Source organism: Mustela putorius, unplaced genomic scaffold (assembly GCF_011764305.1).
Source record: "Mustela putorius furo isolate JIRA1106 unplaced genomic scaffold, ASM1176430v1.1 tig00003988_pilon_pilon_pilon, whole genome shotgun sequence".
Taxonomy (NCBI): domain Eukaryota; kingdom Metazoa; phylum Chordata; class Mammalia; order Carnivora; family Mustelidae; genus Mustela; species Mustela putorius.
This window is the reverse complement of record NW_025422127.1, coordinates 9,928,310-9,951,164: the sequence shown is the minus strand read 5'-3', so window position 1 is coordinate 9,951,164 and position 22,855 is coordinate 9,928,310. Positions and strand designations below refer to the sequence as shown.

The 22,855-nt window shown below is 40.4% G+C and overlaps 1 long non-coding RNA gene across 1 annotated transcript; it reads left to right on the top strand.

The window, feature by feature from the left end:
• Window positions 1–14,777: 14,777 nt before the first annotated feature.
• LOC106007242 lies at window positions 14,778–17,386 on the top strand. Its single transcript, XR_001181900.2, has 3 exons — window positions 14,778–15,318; window positions 15,903–15,989; window positions 17,126–17,386. It is a non-coding gene; the product is annotated as an uncharacterized LOC106007242 (long non-coding RNA).
• The last annotated feature ends 5,469 nt before the right edge of the window (window positions 17,387–22,855 follow it).

Genomic DNA, 22,855 nt, shown 5'->3' with positions numbered 1-22,855 from the left:
TTGGGGTCAGTTTTACCACATATAACCCAAGAAAAGATGTTTTTATTGTTGTTGTTGTTTAATTAAGCCTAGGTCTCTAATGTCAAGTGACCAACGTATTGTGGCTCCAAAGAAATGAGAAGTATCCAACAGAACAAAAGGTCAGGTGAGTAAAAAATTGGGATTAGATGGATACAAAAATTCATGGTCATCAAAGAAACGTGATTATTTGGTCTGAACATGGGTTTCCTCTCATTTATGTTTGTAAGTGAATGCCTTGTAAAGGTTACCTGAGCAGAAAAAATACAAATTATGTCTTTCCTTTCCATCAATCACAGAGAACTTTTTGCTCGCAAGACTACCATGACCCATGTAGACATGTCACCTAGGAATTAGTTGTGTTCCCCAGGACATGGTGGACCTACAGTTAAAATCTGTTACAAAATGAATCTCTAGCAACAGTGTAGGAGGGTTCCCCTTTCTCCACATCCTCGCCAGCATCTGTCACTTCCTGACTTGTTAATTTTAGCCATTCTGACTAGTGTGAGGTGATATCTCATTGTGGTTTTGATTTGTATCTCCCTGATGCCGAGTGATATGGAGCACTTTTTCATGTGTCTGTTGGCCATCTGGATGTCTTCTTTGAAGAAATGTCTGTTCATGTCTTCTGCCCATTTCTTGATTGGATTATTTGTTCTTTGGGTGTTGAGTTTGCTAAGTTCCTTATAGATTTTGGACACTAGCCCTTTATCTGATATATCGTTTGCAAATATCTTCTCCCATTCTGTCAGTTGTCTTTTGGTTTTGTTAACTGTTTCCTTTGCTGTGCAAAAGCTTTTGATCTTGATGAAATCCCAATAGTTCATTTTTGCCCTTGTTTCCCTTGCTTTTGGTGATGTTCCTAGGAAGATGTTGCTGCGGCTGAGGTCGAAGAGGTTGTTGCCTGCGTTCTCCTCAAGGATTTTGATGGATATTGGTGGGAATGCAAGCTGGTGCAACCACTCTGGAAAACAGCATGGAGGTTCCTCATGTTGAAAATAGAACTACCCTATGACCCAGCAATTGCATTACTGAGTATTTACCCTAAAGATACAAACATAGTGATCCGAAGGGGCACGTGCCCCCAAATGTTTATAGCATCAATGTCTACAATAGCCAAACTATGGAAAGAACCTAAATGTCCATCAACAGATGAATGGATAAAGAAGAGGTGGTATATATACACAATGGAATACTATGCAGCCATCAAAAGAAATGAAATCTTGCCCTTTGCAATGACATGGATGGAACTAGAGGGTATCATGCTTAGCGAAATAAGTCAATCAGAGAAAGACAACTATCATATGATCTCCCTGATATGAGGAAATGGAGATGCAACATGGGGGGTTAAGGGGGTAGGAGAAGAATAAATGAAACAGGATGGGATTGGGAGGGGGACAAACCATAAGTGACTCTTAATCTCACAAAACAAACTGAGGGTTGCTGGGCGGAGGGGGGTTAGGGGAAGGGGGGTCGGGTTATGGACATCGGGGAGGGTATGTGCTATGGTGAGTGCTGTGAAGTGTGTAAACCTGGCGATTCACAGACCTGTATCCCTGGGGATAAAAATACATTATATGTTTACTAAAAAAAAATAAATAAAAAAAGAATCTCTATTTTACACTCTGGCACTCTGTTCCTAACAATCTAGTCTTCAGTGGTTAGAAGGTGGTTGCCCTCCTACTCATAGGTCCTCTTTTCAACATTTCTGTCCCTATGCCTCCTCTCCCCTTCTTCTGTTCATTTTCATATAAACCAGTGAGTCTACTTTCACATTCTTTCCAGGTCTCTGAGTATATAAATCAGAGGGCTGTCATTATGGTGTTTGGAAATGAAGTGAGTTTTATACAACTTGCTTATTACACCCTTGTTATAAAAAAAACAAGAACTCACCGTGCTGTCATTTTTTTAAAGTTATTTTTTGAGATATAATTGAAATATAATATTGTGTACATTTAACACGCAATGTGTTGATTTAATACATTTATATATTGCAGTAGGATCACTATCTTAACATTAGGTGACATCTCTATCATATCACATAATTTCATTTATTTTTTATGGTGGAAACAATTAAGATCTAATCCTTAGCAATTTTGAAGTTTATAACACAGTATAGTTATCTATAATCACTATGCTATGCACGAATTCTCCAGGATTTACCTGCTGGTTACAAGTTTATACCTTTAAATTATATCTTCCCAATTCTCCCAACTCACAGCCTCTGGTAGGCACCACTGTATTCTCTGCTTTTAGGAATTTGCTTTTTTTTTTTTTTAACTCCACATAAAGTGATATCATACAATATTTGTCTTTCTCTCTGACTTATCTCATTTAGCATAATGTGTTCTTACCATGTAGTTTCACTGGTTGATTTTTGCTTTTGATGTCATATTTTTAAAAAATCATTCATTGCCAAAATCAATGTCAAGGAACTTCTTTCCCATTCTCCACCTCCCCCAGGGGTTTCACTCTATCAGCCTGTGTCAAAATTTTTAATTTATTTTGAATTAATTTTTGATTGATATAAGACAGAGGTCCAAGTTCACTTTTCTGCATGTATCCAGCATTCCCAGCACCACTGTGGAAGAGATGATCCTTTCCCCATTGAGTGTTCTTAGATCTCTTGTCAAATATTAGTTGCCCATGTATGTAGAAATGTATTTCTGGGTTCTATATTCTGTTCCATTGGTCTGTGTGTCTATTTTTTTCAAAGATTTTCTTTATTTATTTGAGAGAGAGAGAGAGAACTTGAGCCAGAGAGATAGAGAAAGAGATAGAGAGAGAGAGAGAGTGCACAAGGTGGGGCCAGCAGAGGGAGAAGAAAAAGCAGACTCCATGCTGAGCAGGACCCTGGAATCATGACCTGAGCTGAAGGCAGATGCTTAACTTACTGAATCACGTAGGTGCCCTTGTGTCTATTTTTATATAGTACCATACTGTTTAAATTACTATAGCATTGTGACATAGTTTTAAATAAGGAACTGTAATATGCTTTGTTCTTTCTCATAATTGTTTTGTCTATTGGAGTCTTTTGTGGTTTCACATAAGATTCTTGTGAAATTTAGGATTGTTTTTTCTATTTCTGTGAATATGCCATTGGGATTTTTTTAAGGATTGTGTTTAATTGAAAGATGGCTTTGAGTAATATGAATATTTTAACACTAATTCTTCCAATTCATGATCACAGATCTTTTCACTTGTTTGTGTTTTCTTCATTTCTTTTATCAATATCCTATAGTTTTCAGAGAAGAGAAAAATAGAATAGAATAGAAACAGAAAATAAATAGGACCCATTTCTTCATTTTTTAAAAAAGAAACGTACTGTTAGTGTACAGGGATTTTGAGTTTTAGCACGTTAATTTTGGATATTACAACTTTGCTGAACTCATTGATTAGATGTAACCATTTTTCAGTTGAGTCTTTAGGATTTTCTTTATAAAACTCATGTCATCTGCAAAAAGAGATAATTTAATTTTTCCTTTCAGATTTGGATATCTTTTATATCCTTTCCTTGCTTGGATTGCTCTAGACAGGGCTTACAATATTATGTTGGAGTGTTGAGAGTGGGCACCCATGTCTTGTTCCTGATCTTAGAGATTCACCATTGAGTATGATATTAGCTGTGGGCTTGTCATATATGGTTTTTATTATGTTGAGCTATGTTCTTTCTATGCTTCATTTGTTAAAGATTTTTATTATGAATGGGTGTTAAATTTTGTCAAATGCCTTTTCTGCATCCATTGAGATGATCATGATTCATTTCTCTCATTCAATTAATATGATGCTTCATATTGGCTGAATTGAGGGTGTTGACCACCCTTGCATCCCAAGGATAAATCTCCCTTGTTCATGGTGAGTGATCCTTTTAATGTGCTGCTGAATTTGGTTTGCCAATATATTTTTTGAAATTTATTTTTTATTTATTTTCCGCATAACATTATTCATTATTTTTGCACCACACCTAGTGCTCCATGCAATCCGTGCCCTCTATAATACACACCACCTGGTACCCCAACCTCCCATCCCCCCACCACTTCAAACCCCTCAGATTGTTTTTCAGAGTCCATAGTCTCTCACGGTTCACCTCCCCTTCCAATTTCCCCCAACTCCCTTCTCCTCTCTAACTTCCCATGTCCTCCATACTATTTGTTATGCTCCACAAATAAGTAAAACCATATGATAATTGACTCTCTCTGCTTGACTTATTTCACTCAGCATAATCTCTTCCAGTTCCGTCCATGTTGCTACAAAAGTTGGGTATTCATCCTTTCTGATGGAGGCATAATACTCCATAGTGTATATGGACCACATCTTCCTTATCCATTCACCCGTTGAAGGGCATCTTGGTTCTTTCCACAGTTTGGCGACCGTGGCCATTGGTGCTATAAACATTGGGGTACAGATGGCCCTTCTTTTCACGACATCTGTATCTTTGGGGTAAATACCCAGGAGTGCAATGGCAGGGTCATAGGGAAGTTCTATTTTTAATTTCTTGAGGAATCTCCACACTGTTCTCCAAAGAGGCTGCACCAACTTGCATTCCCACCAACAGTGTAAGAGGGTTCCCCTTTCTCCACATCCCCTCCAACACAAGTTGTTTCCTGTCTTGTTAATTTTGGCCATTCTAACTGGTGTAAGGTGATATCTCAATGTGGTTTTAATTTGAATCTCCCTGAGGGCTAGTGATGATGAACATTTTTTCACGTGTCTGATAGCCATCAAAATCAAAAGCTTCTGCACAGCAAAGGAAACAGTCAAGAAAACAAAAAGGCAACCCATGGAATGGGAGAAGATATTTTCAAATGACAGTACAGACAAAAGGTTGATATCCAGGATCTATAAAGAACTCTTCAAACTCAACACACACAAAACAGACAATCATATCAAAAAATGGGCAGAAGATATGAACAGACACTTCTCCAATGAAGACATACAAATGGCTATCAGACACATGGTTTGCCAATATTTTGTTGAGAATTTTTCTATATTCATCAGGCACATTGGCCTATAGTTCTTTCCTAGTAATGTCCTTTTCTATTTAGGGTATCAAGAAATCCTGCAGGATTTCAGCCAGTATAGGACCCCACTTTGGGGTCCTATAAAGTGTTTAACTCATTAATGTCAGATCTTGCACCACAATGCTTCAGATCAGGGCTTCATTTTATGGCAAAAAAGACTTGTCAGGGGTTATGTGACTGTGGGATCCAAAGTTCCTATCACCTATCCACTGACAGAGAGATGGAAATGCCTATTGAAGGTATAGCTGAAACCAGCTTGAAGTTGATACCCTCCAAGAATGGGCCCACCAGCCACACCACAATACATATTCTCAAAATCAGTTTCATTATATGGTTATCCACGATATAACCAACAGGTAAGAATACATGGATCCCAGAATTAGTGGAAACAGGAGTGACAATGCTTACTTTCATTCCCAGTGGTCCCCTTGAGATATTTGGGAATTCTATCTTCCAAGTCTTGGCTTTGTGGATTTAGAAGCTCTGGTTCCTAGAAGGAAAAATGATTTCATCAGGGGTCACAGTACGCATCGCATTAAACTTTAAGCTATGACTGCTTTCCAATCACATCAGGATATTCAGGACAAATTATCATTAAGTAAGAAAAAAATAACCTCATTACTGGGGTAAATGATCCCAATCATCAGGGAGAGGAGAACTGCTGCACAACAGGTGGAGACAAGAATATACTTGGCACCTATATTTGGATATCTCTTGGTATTCTCTTGCCTCATTTTGATAACAAATATACCAGTGCAGCAGCCACGGTCTGAGAAGTATATGGTGGCCAGGGTTTTAGATCCCTCAGGATGAGTGTCAAGATCACCCCACTAGCTAAACTACCTAGACCAGCAGAGGTGCTAACAAAGGATGAAGAAAATCTAGAATGTGGTAGAGAAGGGAGATGATTGGATTTATAGTTGTGGACTCGAGACCCAGTTGTGGGTCTGTGCCTTGTCCTAACTAATCTTTCTCTTGCAAATTATCCCATGAAAGGAAGCATACAAGAATCCAACAAGAATAAGCTCTCATAACTTAATGTAAAATGTGTAATTAATTCTTAAAGTAAATGAACTGGAGAGGTTCCAAGGTAGCTGTGGTGTGGCCCTCTTTCTGACTAAGGCCCTAATTTCCTAGTTGCTGTAGGTGTTGGTAGCTGTCCCGTCCTTGGTGACAGTCCTTATCCAGAGGCTCTTCAGTGCATGGGTTCTTTTGTCTCTACTTGGGATGACAATGAAGGGCATCTCCCTGTGATATCAACTGAGCCTCTGCATGACTACGTTATAGTTCTGCCTCCCTCGTTCTCCCAAGAGAGTATTCCTCAATAAAATTCCTATTCTCAAATCTTCATCCCAAGCCTATTTTCTGGGGGTACTCAGCTTGTAACATAGTTACTATTTGAAGTATTAGCTCTTGGTTCTTATTTTGGTACCAGGTATGAAGCATTGGAGGACTTGGCTCAGGGTTTACTAATGTGTACATTTCTGTAAGCTCTAAAGTATATTGATACCCTGCAGATCACAGGCCCCTGGTTTCGATTCTGTTGGGAATCCAAAAAGGATTGGACAGTTTGATTTTATTATACAACTCATGATGCTATCTAGGATGTGTTCATGCAAATCAGTGGATTCCTGCAGATGTGGTTTCTCTTCTCTGTGCTTTCTACCATGGTGTGCATATACCTGCTCTGGTTATTTGGGGAGGCTGTGTTTGGTCTGGGGAATGGAAATCTCTGGCAGGTTGAGGTGCAGTGCAAAGCTAGACAATCCTTCCCCACGAGTCAGTGCTTGCCATCACTGTAAGACAAAACATAAGGGCAAAGAGAATCCTAGAGTGAGGTTGTCTGATGAGTGAAGATGTCTGGGCTGTAGACTGAAACTCTTTAAAGAAAAACTGGTTTTGACAATTTTTGGGATGAGATCTATAGTGGATTGAATAGTATTCTCCAAAAATTCATGCCAAAAACTTCAGAATGTGTCTTGATTTAGAAATAGCATCTTTGTAGATGTAATTGAGTTAAGATGAGGTCATGTTGGATTAGGGTGATCTGTAATCCAATGACTGGTGCCCTTATAAGAAAAGTGGCATGTAGTTGCAGCACTGTGTAAAGATCAGAGGCACATGAAGAAAATGCCATGTGACAAAGGAGGCTGGGATTGGAGTGATGAATTTACAAGCCAAAAAATGTCAAGAATTGCCAAAAAACACAAGAAACTAGACAAGGCAGGATCCTCTCCTAATACCTCCTGAGAGAGCATAGCCCTGCTGATATCTTCATTTTGGGCTCTTAGTCTCCAGAACTGGGAGAGAGTAAGTTTCTGTTGTTACCCAGTTTGCGGCAATTTGTCATGGCAGCCTTAGGAAACAGGGCGGGGAGGTAAAAATGTTCTTTCAGAAAGTGCCTCAGTGGGACTATAAAGGTTCTTATATCAGGTGAGGCTCTGTGCCTAAATTGATGGATTTCTCTAGGTACTTTTGGAAGAAGGGAATCCTAGGGCATCCCAGGAACAGGGTGAAGGAGTGAGGTGGTCTTCCTGGTGATAACTGGACAACCTTAAGCTCTTTCTTTACTATCCAGACAATAGGGGAATCTGCCTCATTCACATAGGTAGAGTGTTCCCTTCTTTTTTTCCCATGATCAGAGCTATTCTAAATTCTCTTTGGTGCACACATTTTTTGAGAAGATTAGATGTGCCCTGAGGAAATCGGACCCTTCAGAAAATGATCAGGAGTCTCTTTTTGGGAAAATTTTCCCTTCCTTGGGTTGACTTAGGACAGAAAATTTGGGAAAATAAACCACTTGCCATGCATGTGGGTCTTATTTGCTTTGGGAATATTCTCATCCTAAGCAAGAATGTTCTGAGCTTTCTCCCCCCTGCTCTGACATGGGTGAGCTCTATCCATGAAAAGGGGGTTAGATATAGTGTTTCTGAGCCTATGAATCTGTGGTAATGTGTGAAGCTTCCTGAGATACCTTAGCTTTCTCTCATGTAACTTCACAGGGGAGTATTGGATGGGGTTGAGCTTCCCCAAGGACAAAGGCTGGGCCAGTACCTGCCAGGCTCTCACAATCTCCCATTGTGCCTCAGCTATGACTTCACCCTCCTGAAAACTCAACAGGTGACAGTAGGGACAGGATTTCCCCATGTCTTTTCCCATCCCGAAGATATGTTTTTTTCAGAGTCCAATTCAGGATCAGATCCTGGCCCTGGAATCTTCTTTGTGACAGGTATCCTCAGTTTCATCTTTGGACCCTGCATCTTCCTTTTTCTCATTTTCCTGGTGATTCAGCAATGCAGAAAGAAAATGAAGTGCCGAGGTAAGCTTTAAAAAGGAGATAGGGTTGAGAAAAGCTTGTGGGCAGTGGACAAGAAGGGACCCATTGTGATGTGAGATACTGAGCTGCCTCTTGTCCTTATTACATTTTTCTGAAAAATGATATCTGTACTGCTCTGGACTCTAAGCTTCAATGACCTTGGACTAGCAGGGCCAAGGAAATACGGTATCATATATGACAGCAATGAGTTCAGCACCAGGGATAGGGACACAAGTTATGACTGGACTAGGATGTGCCCATAAAGCATGAAAAGCAAAGGGGCTCTGATGAGCTGAGAGCAGACTCAGAGACTTCAAAGATGGTTTTATATGAGTTTCTGACTCAAACTTTTGTATCAATCTTGCCTGCTTGTGAATATTATCTATGTGAGGCTGCACGTGAGGACATCAATGACCATGAAACTACAGAGGAGAAACAGTGGATTTAGGCAGATGTCCCTGCCTTCTCTAACATGTTATGACCATAAACCACCTTCTGGGGGGATTAACAGGATCTTTGGGTGCAGCTTCTACACATGGCATTCCTGTATCCCTCCTCAGAACCATACCTTTCTCCATGCTCTAAGGCTATCAACAAAAATCTCTGGTCCTCAGTGAATACTAAGTCTTCTCTCTGGAAAGAAATTATTTCAAGCCTGAGGTTTGGTTCTGGGCCCTTACTTAGTTTTCACAGATGCAAATTTATCTTTTCATGTCTATTCTTGGGAAGTTTCTTACCTGGCAGATAATCCTGTAACCAAGCTGCCACCATGTGCCTAAGAGTATGAAGACAAAGTTAGTTTGTGACATACTGCAGGCAAGGCAGGCCAATCTGATCTTGGGATTGGGGTGAGGGTAGGAAGGCCTGTTTGGAAGAGACACTGAAGAGGGAATAGAGCTTTGGGAGATTGTAACCTCAGTCCTCTGAGAGGGGAAGTCTGGTTTTCTGGGGAACATTTTCTGAATGGTTTAAAGTGCTTTTTCCACAATACCTCAGTAACTGCCTCATGATCTTAGAGAGCTATGTGTACCTAGCTGCTGTAAGAGTTTTAGGCATATGTTCATGTATTGGTAATGTGACTGTATTTCCCAAACCAAGATATCTGGTTCAATAAAACATTGTAATACCTTAGGGTGGGAGACAACTGAGAAACATCATTTTAATGAAATATATTGGGATTTGGTGAACATTTTGGTGTTTTATGGGAATAATGCTGCCAAATTTTTAAGATTGTAGATCCACTAATTATCCAGAATGCCTTTAATTATAGGCTCTGGATTATTGGTACTTGAAAGGATCATAGGAATTGTATAGTCAAATACTGTTGTATAAATAAAGTAACTGAAAGTAGATAAGATGTGACTGTCTCAAAGTCATGCACAAGTCACTCTTAGATCCAGAATGACTCTATCCTGATTCCTGGGGGTAGGTCCACTCCACCTATATCTCCACCAGAAGCCTTAGCCTGCTCTTAGATGATAAGAGACAGATGGTCTAGAATACAATCACAAAAATGAAAGGTTTTCTGTGCCTGAAATTCTTCCCGAGACTTACTTATGTGGAATGGATGAGATGGACCTGCTCAGGGCCATCTTTATGGGTAATTGCCCAGCTCCCTGCACTAAAAAGGACCGCACACTTGGTTTGTTGCCCTCCAGTTGCCATCTTGAACTTCTTGATAGTGTTTGAACAAGAAGATCGGTATTTTGTTTTGCACCTGGCCCCACAAATTACATAACCCAAAGAATAGTCCCTCCTAGACAAGTAAAAAAGTAGTCCCTTATAGACAAGTAAAAGAAGATTTCTTATTTAGAGCCAGAATTAGCTTTTCAAGTAATTGGCATCTTTAGGGAGGATAGGAATAGATAGGATTCCATGAAAGAAACTTTCTGCAGTTCCAACCACGCATGTATTTTTTGATGTTGTGATCCTATTTTCCCAAGCACAACCACCATATAGATGACCAAAATATTTGGGGGGGGGGTAATTCAAAATGTGACAAAGTGAAATTGTCTTTAAAAGGTCAAAACACTCTCTCCACTCTTTTTTTAAAATATATTAATAAAAAAATCTGATTAGTTCTAATATTGAATAAAAAAAAAAGGTCAAAACACTGATGTGAGACTCTCTTTTGGTAGTCTAAGGTTACTAATAAGATTACTCTAAAAAGTTATGTGTTTTCATGGAGGCAGGTTTTGGATAAAGGGCAGGAATTATTCCATATTTCCTCAAGACCCATGGCAGGACTGGTTTCATAATTTTCAGGCCCAATGGGAAATGAAAATGTGGGATTCCTTGTTCAAAAATTACTAAGACTTTGAAGATGGTGAGAGCAGGCCAAACATAGGGCTTTCCTGAGCATGAAGTTACATGCCCATGAAGCTGGATCCACACAATTCAGAGTTGGTAGTCCCAATGGGATCATCTTTTACCACAGCCTACGTGAAGGTGGTGGGGTTCCTTGGGAGGAGAAAAACAGTAGAAGCTGAAAGAGCTATACCAATCTGAGGACTTTCAAAAAAGATTGGGATTATTCTTATGGACATTTGGGAAATCAGGATCTGGTGCCCAAGTGAACTCCGGGGGTAGGTGGTAATAGAGTTGTACCTTGCTGTCACCAAATTCCCATGATTCAGCCCAATCTAATTGGGAAATGTAGGATACTTACCATTCCTTTCTTCAGTTTCCTGTATCTGCGGTTGATATCGACTGAGTTTATATTGACTGACTCTTCAGACAGAAGAGTCTACTGACAGACTCTACTGACAGAGTTCTTTAGTCTCTACTACAGATATTTCCTATTTACTGATTTGAAATCAGTCTGTATCTGATGATTTCCCTGATATGTTTTATATTGTGCAGAAATTGCCTCAATCTGGGTCCCCAGGGTTGCTGTTTTCTTCTTGCCCATCATTCTGATGCCCTCTGGGGGACTCTGTTTAATCTCTAAGTCAAAATAATTATAACCAGGCCCTAAATTTGCTCTTGCAGGTTGGTTTTCACAATCTTCATTGGGTGACTCTCTGGGAAAGGAGAAACTCCTGAATGAAGATGAGCTTCAATGTGAAAATGCTGAGCTTAGAGCCACTGCGATGACATTTGAAGAACAAATATGCCTGTACTGAAACTCCTGTTACATTTTGGTCCAGACTAGAGGTCCAGAAAATATCACTATCTCTATCCAGATAGGATAGTGCCAGCTTGTGTTCCATTTCCACATAAATTGTCCTTTCAGACCAGTTCTGTGTTATCAAGAGATCTTTGTGAATATCTAGAGACTTTAAGACAAACTGCTTTTATAGAATTCATACCCCAACTGCTTTAATCCAAATACATTTTCTCCTGAGTGAAATCCCAGGTGATTGATCTAGGATCAGACTGAGGGAGATGATGAATCCAGCTCCAGATCTGAGGTATTGTTCCTCAAGATGACACCATAGTAAAAACATGTGAATATTCCAGAAAGGTTCCATCCTACTTTTCTTGCATAATTTCAGTCCCTACCCTGTGGACTCTGGAATTTGATTTCATGTAGGTGTTTCAGAAATTTCTTAGTAAAAATAAATAAATCTAAAAACTTCTCAGAAGCATAATTGGAATAGTAGAGTACAAAAGTCACTCGGAAGCTGAATATTTTTACGTTAGTTTTGTGACTTTGGCTGTGAACACACTTAAAATTCAACTTGCTTCCAAACACAATATACCTTTTCATGGTTGAATTACTGGGTATAGCACATACACATTTAGCTAAAATAGATGTTATTTCTTGTGTTCTTGAGTACCTTGATTTTGAAAACACAAATTGGTTTTAGTTACCTCACAGGTGGGATATCTTCTAGGATATGAATTGAGAAGACTATCCACATTCACCATGGCTGTAACATGCTGAGGCAATCAGACTGGCCCAGCACCTAATCAACCATCACAAAACCTGACCCTAATCCAGCTCCTGACATTCCCAATATTCACCAAGAAATATGTAATTTCTGATCTTTTTCAATAGCTTGCGGATGTGAGAACAGATGCATGATGTCTTGGAAAATAGTTGTTGTAGGTAGTATACTCTTTATACCACTATCTTTGAATTACTTGTTTTGAAGAAACAAGGATCCTAGGGTCCTGGGATAGAGCCCTGCATCAGACTGCTTGCTCAGCAGGGAGCCTGCTTCTCTCTCTGTCTCTGCCTGTCACTCTGCCTGCTTGTGCTCTCTGACAAATAAATAAACAAATAAAATATTTAAAAGAATATGCACTGTACTTGGAATGGAAAGAACACCACTGAAAGAGGGGAATAGGAGGGGTTCTGGTCTGGCTTATCCCACCCCAGTTCAACCCCTCATACCTGGCAGTGCTATCTACTCTAGCCAACATGAATGGTTTGTACAACCAAGTCATGTTTCTTTTTTTTTTTTTTAATATTTATTTATTTATTTGACAGAGATCACAAGTAGGCAGAGAGACTGGCAGAGAGAAGAGGAAGCAGGCTCCCTGCAGAGCAGAGAGCCTGATGCGGGGCTCGATCCCAGGACCCTGAGATCATGACCTGAGTCAAAGGCAGAGGCTTTAACTCACTGAGCCACCCAGGTGCCCCCCCCCCACTCGAGTCACGTTTCTAAAGCTGCTAACCTCCCTCTTCTCAGGGCAAGGGGTAACATTTTGTTATTCCACTGGTGTGATTATTTCGCTGTGTCTTTGTTCCTTCCGTTGGCCTATAGAATGTTATAATGCACATAGAGGCCCCTTGAATGAGAACCAACAAAGCCTGTCCCTACTGAACACTGAAACGTCTCTGACGAGAAAAGCTATCCGAAGGCTCATGAGGCTTTCTGTGTGGGAACATCAACACAAACAAAATAACATAATCATGTAGATATTAGTGTGGTTAACAATAAAATGGGACTGATGCTGTTTTTGGTTTCCGTTTCTAGACATTCATTTTAACTCTGATAAGTTCTCATAAAGCTTGGGTTGAAGGATTTTAGTTTCTGAGACCCAACCAGAAACAAAGCCAATAAAGACCCACAGGTATTTTTCATTCCCTGTTGATGTTCCTTGAAACCAGGAAGCTATTTTGACTCTCAGGTGATCATCTCCTGTTAGTTCCATTTGTTTAATAGATATTTTTCTTCTCTCATGTGCTATAAAGAATGCCCCAATTTCCCCAGCCCCTAATGACACTTGCCTTTTTGGCCTGAGGTTTTATTTCCTCAGTTGGGTGAGAAGACCCCTAGAGGGCAGTATTAAGGCTTCGTATTCCTTGTCCAAGCCAGCACTGGCTGCTGTTTCTGTTCTTAGGCAGTGTCATAATACTCCATAGTGTATATGGATCACATTTTCCTTATCCATTCGTCCATTGAAGGGCATCTTGATTCTTTCCACAGTTTGGCAACCGTGGCCATTGCTGCTATAAACATTGGGGTACAGATGGCCCTTCTTTTCACGACATCTGTATCTTTGGGGTAAATACCCAGGAGTGCAATTACAGGGTCATAGGGAAGTTCTATTTTTAATTTCTTGAGGAATCTCCACACTGTTCTCCAAAGAGGCTGCACCAACTTGCATTCTTGCTGTGGCTGATATCGAAGAGATTATCGCCTATGTTCTCCTCTAGGATTCTGATAGATTCCTGTCTCACATTGAGGTCTTTTATCCATTTTGAGTTTATCTTTGTGTACAGTGTGAGAATGGTCGAGTTTCATTCTTCTACATATAGCTATCCAGTTTTCCCAGCACCATTTATTGAAGAGACTTTTTTCCACTGTATATTTTTTCCTGTTTTGTCGAAGCTTAGGCAGTGTCATTGTGTCAATAACTTCTTTTTGTTGTTCTGGGTGAGCAAGAGGGAGTTTGTGGACCTTAAGAGGAAGTACATACAGATGGCAGGTAGAGATTAGGCATGAAGGCTCCTGGAGATGGTCCAGAACAGGTCTTGGGAGCTGGCAAAGACTGTGGAGACACACCAGCATCTCATGACTGGGTGTGCACTGGTCACGTTAGAGATAGAGAAGGGAAGTTCAAGGATCTGAGATCCTTGTGTGCAGGGGGAGTTGTGCCGGGATGGGGTGTTGCCTGGGCAGGGGGCTGGGAATCTTTGGAGAGAGTGGTTTGAAGCATGAGACAACTTTTGTTTTTATGTGCTCTTTTGAATGGGGGAGAATTGATTGATCTAAGTTCTTTGAAGCACGTTTGATGGGTTTATGTAGTAGCTTAGGAATTAGCAGATATTTAAAGGACAGTGATAATCAGAGAAACCCTGCTGCCTGATATTCTGTTTAATTTAGAAGAACATAACCCCCATCTTAGAAGATAAACTCTTCCCTCCCCGATGACACAGAGAGAGGTTTCCATGATCCGTGTGACACACAGTCCTGTCATGATGAGCACACAAAGACAGAGATTTCAGAGCTTCTAGGGAAGGATCTGAAATCTCTCCTTAGGAAAATGTGGTCTTTCGACTGGACATCATTCTGCTGACAAAGACTAACTTTAGGGCTATGAAGTCTAGGGAAGCGATTCCTTCATTTTGTGAATGGATGTGGTTCCCATGCAGCGAACCACACATCTGAGTATCTGTGTAGCAATCTACCTTCCTTTTGGTCTGGCTGGATAGTCTAGTAGTTTTGGTTCAACAGAGCTGCAGTAGAAGTGAAACTTCCCGAGAGTCCTTGTTTCTATATAGGATGTATAGAATGAGGCTTGGCCAATCCCCATCCAAATCCTCAACCCTCCTATTGTTCCCTAAGCTGTGACTTCATCATCCTGATCACCTGGGAGGTGAGAGAGTTGGGGCAGGGAATTCCGTGTACACTCTCAGATCTCAAATGGCGGAGGTTGAACCAGGATCCAGTTTATTCCCAAATGGTGTTCCTTGGCTCTATGCCCTGTTTGCTATGCTTTTTGTATTTTTTCTCTTTGTCATGTTCTCTCCCTTTTTACTTGAGATAGATCAACATATAAAGAAATGTAAGTACCATGGAGGGCCTTGGTGCACAGGGGAATGAGAAGTATGAGTGTGTATGGCGGGAGGAGAAGTTATACATTATAAAGCGGGGAACAAGGAAACAATGTCTGCTCTGCTCTGATCTTCAAGGTCTTAATGACCCAGGGCTAAAGGATTTAGAAATAATAATCTTGGGGTACCTGGGTTGCTCGGTTCATTGAGCCTCTGCCTTCAGCTCAGGTCATGATCTCAGGGTCCTGGGATCGAGCACTGGATCCAGCTCTCTCCTCAGCGGGGAGCCTGCTTCCCCCTCTCTCTACCTGCCTCTCTGCCTACCTGTGATCTCTATCTTTCTGTCAAATAAATAAAATCTTTTAAAAAAAAGAAATAATAATCTTATATATGATGGAAGTACCCAAGGGACATAGGTCAGGACTGGTCTGGACAGCCTGTTTGTGATACATCTGTGGAGTGTGGGGAGGTATCTAGGCCCCTGCCTGAGTTGAAGTAAGGCCCAGGCATAAGGATATAGGAAAGCCTGGGGGAATCTCAGGATATGTGAGGAATTTCCAGATGACGCTCTCTGACTCACCTTGCTTCGTCTTAGTCTTGCTCAGATGCAGGTATTCTCTGCATAATGCTCTGCGTAAGAATAAAGAAAATGAGATAAAGATGGACCATCTGGGAAGGCCAGGTGAGTATTGTTTGCCTTTCACCTCTGGGCTTATTATGTCCATAAGCTGGGCGGTTCTAGTTACTTCAATGTCCACATGTTAGATGGCTGGGAACTCTCCAACCTAGTCTTTGTGAGGCAGCCCCCTCACATTCGGTTTAGCTCAAGAATTCTGTCTTCTTTCCAGGGAGAACATTTTTCAAGTGGCAGTTTCGTTTTGAGCCCTCACTAACTTCATAATCTAAGGTCTCCTTAGATTGAAAAGGAGGTAGAAAATTCCTCCTTAGGTGGAAAAGTTTCTCTTTTCTCATCTACACTTATGATGTTTCTCTTATCAGGGTTTTCTCTCAAATGATTCAGGGACAAAGCTACCATTTTCTCATGCCCATGAAAAAAATTAGGTGACTCTTCTCCAGGAACTTGTTATAAAGTTTGTTTTTCTGATAGGGATATTTGCAGAAGGACTTTGTAGGGATAGAATCTTACCAACAGTCTGAGGAGACTGAAAGTCCATTGTTCTGGGGAACATTCTGACCACCAGGTGACTATAATCCCTGCAAATTGTGTACTTGCTTCTCCAGGCAAGGTTAGTTCTTCCCTCCTTTGTACTGTTCTGTTAGTTCTTTGTGTCCACCATAACACTCCCTCAATATGAATGCTTCATGTTAAACTTTTGTTTTCTTTCTGGTTAAAGAGGTGGGCTATATGATGAGGATTGACTCTTATAGCTCATGTAGCATATCCCATTATATAGTTATTATAATAATTATTACATAATACAACTATTATATAATATTATGTTACATAATATATATAAAATATTAGATATTATATAATGATATTATATAGCTCTCTTCACAGATATTTTGAGAATCAGGCCAAAGCACAAGAAAAGATTGGTCACTGAGGAACAAATCTTTCGAGCTTAAAACATTTCTTATATACTTAAGAAACGGTAATCTCTCATGACAAGTATTTCCCAGACAATAAGTCAAGAATCATATATATAGTCTTGTCCTGCCAGGATTTTTTCTGAGTGTTTAATGATGTAAAGAAAATTTTATAATCTGCATCTCTTTCATTGCTCTGCTGTCCAAAATGGCAGTTACAATCTGCTGGGTCACAGGTATAACCAAATAATTTTCCTCTTGTTCCAGGCTGTCCTCTGGAGTCACCAAGGAGAGAAGTTCTGGGAAGGAAGGAAGATGGGATGGGAAGAGATCCCTCGCTACTTGTGAGGGTAGCAAGGGAGCCCAGGAGTTCTGAGGTTGAGATTTGTACCCCTGGACCATCTGTTTGAGAGTGGCTGAGGCTCTAAGGAATCACCTGTGACATCATATCCCAGACATGAGAGGGCTTCTTAGACCCTCATTATGTATGTTTATATGAAAAAAAAAAGATAATAAATATTTTGAGACTCTCAGAAAAGTCCTACATTTCCAGGAATTTTTTGTTGAACTTCCAGCTTCTAACATTCAGTTGCTTGTAGTCAGTCCAAATCCCAAACAAATTTCCCACTTCCAGGTGAAATGCTAGGTGAATGACTTATGCTATCTTACTCTTCTAAAGCAACAGGTAGAGTCATTCTTTCAGGGGAAGAAAAGCTCATAGTGCCTGTTAGACTAAGAAACATTTAATCCAGGACCATGGCTGAATCCTTCCTCTCAATTCATCTGAACACTGTCAATATGTTCTGTCCCAGATTGTTTTCTTATATAAGTGCCATGCTCCTTTCATATCTTATAGTACAATATAGATGCATAGGAAGGAATTGGTGTAGATTTTCTCTTTCTACCTAAACCATCATGGCTGCCCCAAATTGCTTTATTATCAAATGAAACTATTTTTGTCTAAGTTTCTCCACATAATTCATTCTTACCTACTTATCTGCTCTTCCTCTCTGTTCTCCTCTTTTCTTTTTTTTAAAGATTATATTTATTTGACAGACAGAGATCACAAGCAGTCAGAGAGGCAGGCAGAGAAAAAAGGAAGCAGGCTCCCTGCTGAACAGAGAGCCTGATGTGGGGCTCAATTTCAGGATTCTGGAATCATGACCAGAGCCGAAGGCAGAGGCCTTAACCCACTGAGCCACCCAGGCGCCCCTGTTCTCCTCTTTTAATAATGTTGGTCATAATGGGTCATTAAAGCATCCATGTGGAACCCTCTAGTTAGGTGTATAAGGGACAGTGGAGAGAGAAAGAGGAGGAGGAGGAGGAAGGAGGAGGTGAAGGAAGGAGAGAGGGGGAGGAGGAGGGGAGAAGAGAGAGAGAGAGAGGGAAGGCAAAAGGAGGGGAGTGATATCCAAGTTGGAGACACTGGATAGGTTGTTTTGAGTTGAAAGGAATTCCTATCAGTGGAAATCAGTTTGGCAGTGTCAGAACTGTTATGTGAGGGATTTCTACACTGGATAGGAAGTTAAAACTGTCTGGAAAAGTCCCTTCATTGTCTAATACGGTAACTTTTGATACAGAACTGTTAAATACCAATTCACTTTGATGTCGATAAAACCATATGGGTATCTATTAAGCAACAATTCAGTCTGGTTTTTGGGTCTGCATCTGTTTCTTCGAAGGGGGAGTCTCTTGGTTTGTTCTTTTTTTCTTCACAAATCCTCCTGCAGTTTCTGCAGGCACATTCTTTTTTCCCATTTTCTGTTTTATTCTCTTTTTATATATTATTTATTAACATATTGATTCTTTCTAATATCCTGATTGTTTAAAAAGTTTTAAATCATTTTTCTGGCCTTCATTTCTGGGCTTATGCATGTCTTTCCTATTTCTGATTATCTCCTACTGAGTGTAATTTCTTTCACTTTCTCTTTTTTTCTATCTGCCCAACAAATTTCTTGCAGATGTTTCCTCCTTCATGTTTCACTACTTTAGAGTAAGAGAATAAAAAGCTCCAAGGCCTTATTGCTCTGCTCCCCAAAATGTAATCCTTCCCAGGGTTAAATGAGTTTAAGGAGACCCAGGGCTCTAAAATTAGACATCAAACAGAAAACCCTCTAGGTATTCAAAGCAGGAAGTGGTTTACTACAGGAAATTGTGTGCTTACAAAATCTTCAACATGAAGTTTCAAAAACCCTAGGAAACCACTGCTAAAGGTCACCCTGCTGCAAAAACCAAGACTAGCAACTTCCAGGGCAAGTGGAAAGGGCCCTACAAAATGAAATCTCCCATACATGGGAGAACCTAGCCTGGTTCTGGAATCTGGAATCGAGCCCAGATTCCACCTGTCCATTCTTGTGGGAAATGTAGTACTCAGTCTTCCAGCTCCTGCTGTTCAGAGAGAGTATAACCAGAGGGCAGGAACCGCGAGGAATTGGTAGGAGGTCATGCAGCTGGGTTGCCTATCCAGGGCAAAAGAAGCTCTCTGCTTTATCTTCAGCAGAAAACGTACTTCTTACATGACAATACTCTTTCTGATCTTTTACGTTTCTCCACGGGGATTCTTCAGGCTGCTGGGTCAGGAGGGCTTAATAATTGCCCAAGATGACATCTCACCCTTTTGATATTAGTCCCAAGGAGCAAAACCCTTGTCTTTCTCACCTTTCTAGAAGCACACCATGATTACAATAGCTTTCCATTTATTTTCCCCAAATCTTGATTATTTAAACCTATATATCTTCATGTGCACTGCACCAAGTTGTAGTCTTAATATCCTTCCCAGGAAACTATTGCTCTTCCAAAATGTTCCCTACGTGGTGATAGGCCTGAAGTATTTATTAACAGATACCCATTATCACTCAACCTCTGGGACTTAAATTGAGATTTAAGCTAGCCCAAGAGTTTTCTTCCTAAACAAAGGTTGTTACTTGCCTTGTATTTGTATAAACAAAGAGTTTATCATGGTTCATTTTCAAAGCCATAAGGAGTAATCTCTTCTGCTAAAGATACACTGGAATGATGCTTCCAGAATGTTGTTCACTCCTCAATTACCACTCCATTGAAAAAATAATCCTTAATATCAAAGTAAAAAGAGGTTCCATTGAACTATTATTACTGTCTTTCTACATAATCCTGATATACATTTAAATGTCAACAACCCCACATTTTTCTCCTTTAGTATCTTAGCTCATTATGCAACATTGTATTTATTTATTTTTAGAGAAGGAGAGAGATGGGGAGGGGCAGAGGGAAAGGGAGAGAGAGAATCTTAAGCCAACTCCCTGCCAGGCTCAATCTCACAACCCTGAGATCAAGACCTGAGCCAAAATCAAGAGTCGGACACCCAACCGACAGAGCCACCCAGGCGCCCCTCAAACACTGTTTTTAAATAGAAAGGCAAATATTTGTTTTTTAACTATCTAATTCATGATTATAAATGGTGATTTCCCCCCCAAATTTGTCTATAGGTGGGAACACAGACTTTATATGAAAAATAATAAAAATATTGAAGAATTCTGCATCAGGATAAAAGGGCTTTTTGGAGAAGAAAGGGGTGTTGGAGTCACTGACTGTCTTTAGGCCCAAGACACTTCACCAACAGTGGTGGCCTTTTTGTCAAAAGCATTTAAAACAAAACAAAACACAGTAGATAACAATTTTTCTACTGGTTATTAGTTATAATAAGTAAAGTACAATCACTAATAGGTTGTTTTATTTCAGTTTCCAAACTTCTTTTTTTTTCTTTTTTAATTACTTATTTTTTAAATTTATTTTTTATTTTCAGCATAACAATATTCATTATTTTTGCACCACACCCCGTGCTCCATGCAATCCGTGCCCTCTATAATACACACCACCTGGTACCCCAACCTCCCACCCTCCGCCCCTTCAAAACCCTCAGATTGTTTTTCAGAGTCCATAGTCTCTCATGGTTCACCTCTCCTTCCAATTTCCCCCAACTCCCTTCTCCTCTCTAACTTCCCATGTCCTCCATGCTATTTGTTATGCTCCACAAATAAGTGAAACCATATGATAATTGACTCTCTCTGCTTGACTTATTTCACTCAGCATCATCTCTTCCAGTCCCATCCATGTTGCTACAAAAGTTGGGTATTCGTCCTTTATGATGGAGGCATAATACTCCATAGTGTATATGGATCACATCTTCCTTATCCATTCGTCCATTGAAGGGCATCTTTGTTCTTTCCACAGTTTGGCAACCATGGCCATTGCTGCTATAAACATTGGGGTATAGATGGCCCTTCTTTTCACTACATCTGTATCTTTGGGGCAAATACCCAGGATTGCAATGGCAGGGTCCTAGGGAAGCTCTATTTTTAATTTCTTGAGGAATCTCCACACTGTTCTCCAAAGTGGCTGCATCAACTTGCATTCCCACCAACAGTGGAAGAGGGTTCCCCTTTCTCTACATCCCCTCCAACACATGTTGTTTCCTGTCTTGCTAATTTTGGCCAAACATGTATTTTTATGTCAATATATCTTTTAAAAATCTAGGTGAAGGGGCACCTGGGTGGCTCAGTGGGTTAAGCCTCTGCCTCCAGCTGAGGTCATGATCTCAGGGTCCTGGGATCGAGCCCCACATCGGGTTCTCTGCTCATCAGGGAGCCTGCTTCCCTCCCTCTCTCTGCCTGTCTCTCTGCCTACTTGTGATCTCTCTCTCTGTCAAATAAATAAAATCTTTTTAAAAAAATTTTTTCTTTTTTTTATTAATTTTTTATTTTTTATAAACATATATTTTTATCCCCAGGGGGTAAAATCTTTTTTAAAAAAATATAGGTGAGGACATCCAGATGCCCAACAGACACATGAAAAAGTGCTCCATATCACTCGGCATCAGGGAAACACAAATCAAAACCACAATGAGATATCACCTCACACCAGTCAGAATGGCTAAAATTAACAAGTCAGGAAATGACAGATGCTGGCGAGGATGCGGAGAAAGGGGAACCCTCCTACACTGTTGGCGGGAATGCAAGCTGGTGCAACCACTCTGGAAAACAGCATGGAGGTTCCTCAAAATGTTGAAAATAGAACTGCCCTATGACCCAGCAATTGCACTACTGGGTATTTACCCTAAAGATACAAACATAGTGATCCGGAGGGGCACATGCACCCAAATGTTTAGAGCAGCAATGTCCACAATAGCCAAACTATGGAAAGAACCTAGATGTCCATCAACAGATGAATGGATAAAGAAGATGTGGTATATATATACAATGGAATACTATGCAGCCATCAAAAGAAATGAAATCTTGCCATTTGCGACAACGTGGATGGAACTAGAGCATATCATGCTTAGCGAAATAAGTCAATCAGAGAAAGACAACTATCATATGATCTCCCTGATATGAGGAAGTGGTGATGCAACATGGGGGCTTCAGGGGGTACGAGAAGAATAAATGAAAGAAGATGGGATTGGGAGGGAGACAAACCATAAGTGACTCTTAATCTCACAAAACAAACTGAGGGTTGCTGGGGGGAGGGGAGTTGGGAGAAGGGGAGTGGGGTTATGAACATTGGGGAGTGTATGTGCTTTGGTGAGTGCTGTGAAGTGTGTTAACCTGGCAATTCACAGACCTGGGGATAAAAATATATGTTTATATAAAAAAAATCTAGGTGAAGATATCTTCAGTTTCTGAGAGTATTCTCAAAATAAAGCCAATGAAGCACGCAGGCATCTTATTTCTGTTTCCATCCCCTGTAATCAGGGAGCCACTCCGGCTCTCAGGAGAGCATCTCCTGTTAGTTCCATTTGTTTAATAGCTATTTTTCTTCTCTAATGTTCTATGAAGAATTCCCCAACTTTCTCAACCCATAATGATCCTTGCCTTCTCAGCCTGGGGTTTTAGTTCCTCAGCGGGGTGAGAAGCCCCCAGAGGGCACTAATTAAGGCTCCATATTTCGTGTCCAAGCCAGTACTGGACACTGTTTCTGTGTAATAAGTTAAAACTGAGAGGAGGTAGTGTTTCAGAGAAATTC